Here is a 1823-nt window from a genome sequence, read left to right as displayed (position 1 = left end):
CCAGTCTTTTCTCCCGCCCAGGCGGGGGGTCAGACTTGAAGATCTACAAGGTCCCTTCCAACCCTTCTTCTATGATTCTATAATTCTATGACTTGTATATATCCAGCTTTTCTAAATAGTCTCTCACCTGTTCTTTCACCGCTGTCAGATGCTCACCTCCTCCCCAAACTGTGCTGGCAGGTGCTGTAGTCTGGCAGCTGACCTTGCCTTTTAAGACTGAGGTAAAAAAGACAATGAGTACTTCAGCCTTTTCTGTATCATCTGCCAGCAGGTTGCCTCCACCCTTCAGTAAGGGACCCACATTTTCCCTGATCTTCCTTTTGTTTTTTATTTACAGATTCAGAGAAGTCTAGGGCTGGAAGAGATCTCATGAGATCATTGGGTCTAGCCCCCGCCCGCTCTAGGCAGGAAAGACTCCTGATGTCAAATAACCCCAGCAAAGTGTGTGCCCAGTCTCCTTTTGAAGATCTCCAGAGTAGGTGCCTGCGCCACCCCCACTGGGAGTCTATTCCAGAGTCTGGTCACATGAACCGTAAAGAAGTTTTTCCTTTTATCGAGTCTGAAACCTTCTAGAAGTTTATGACCATTGCTCCTGGTTTTCCCTGGGGCGATTTGGTGCATAGTTGTTCACCTAGCCCTGATGCTCTCCCCTGATATATTTGTAAGCTGCCACTAAATCTCCCCAAAGTCTTCTTTTTTCTAGGTTGAACAGTCCCACGTCTGCCAGCCTTTCCTCATATGGCTTGCTCTTCAGGCCTCTACTCATACAAGTGGTTCTTCTCTGGACTCTCTCAAGCTTCTTCACATCCACATCCTTCTTGAAGTGTGGCACCCAGAACTTCAAGTTGCTGACATACTTGTAGTACCCTTCTTGTCACCCTTCACGTCCCTTGCTAGCTGCAATTGCACTTTGGCCTTCCTGATTTTATTCCTGCATGCCTGAGCAATACTTTTATACTCCTCCTTAGTTGTCTGTCCAAGTTTCCATTTCTTGTAAGCTTTTGTGTTTTAGCTCACTGAAGAACTCCCTGCTAAGCCAAAATGGCCAAGCTTGCTAGTCTTGCTGCATAGGGGAATGGATCATTTCTGGACCCTCAGTGAGGTTTCTTTAAAATACAACCAGCTCTTCTGGACTCCTTTACCCCTCAGACTGGCCTCCCAAGGGATCCTGCCCATCAGATCCTTGAGTGAGTTGAAATCTGTTTTTCTGAAATCCAGGGTCCTTACTCTGTTGCTTTCCTTCCTTCCATTTCTCAGGATCCTGAACTCAATTCTCGCATGGTCACTGCTGCCCAAGTTGACATCCTGTACTACATCCCCCACCAATTCTTCTCTATTTGTGAGCAGCAGGCCAAGAAGAACATGGGCCCTAGTTGGCCTCTCCAACACTTGTACCAGGATGTTGTCCCCATCACTCTCCAAAAACTTCCTGGATTGCCTGTGCACTGCTGTATTTCCCTCCCAACAGATATCAGGGTGATTGAAGTCCCCCATGAGAACCAGGGCCTGTAATTAGGAAACTTCTGCTAGCAGTTTGAAAAAAGCCTCAACAACCTCATCCTCCTGGCCTGGTGGTCTATAGCAGACACGTACCATGACATCATCTTTATTGCTCTAACCTTAACTCAGACATTTTCAACAGGTCTCTCTCCAATTTCATATTGGAGCTCTTGAGCAATCACACAGCTCTTTAACATAAAGCACAACTCCTCCTCCTCTTCTGCCCTGCCTGTCCTTTCTGAATAGTTTGTACTCCTGACAGTGCTCCAGCCATGTGAGCTATCCCACCATTCTCTGTTATTCCAATCACGTCATAGTTCTGT

This window comes from Crocodylus porosus, unplaced genomic scaffold (assembly GCF_001723895.1).
Source record: "Crocodylus porosus isolate Cpor-Errol unplaced genomic scaffold, CroPor_comp1, whole genome shotgun sequence".
Classification (NCBI taxonomy): domain Eukaryota; kingdom Metazoa; phylum Chordata; order Crocodylia; family Crocodylidae; genus Crocodylus; species Crocodylus porosus.
The sequence above is the reverse complement of the archived record's forward strand: the minus strand, read 5'-3'. Positions refer to the sequence as shown.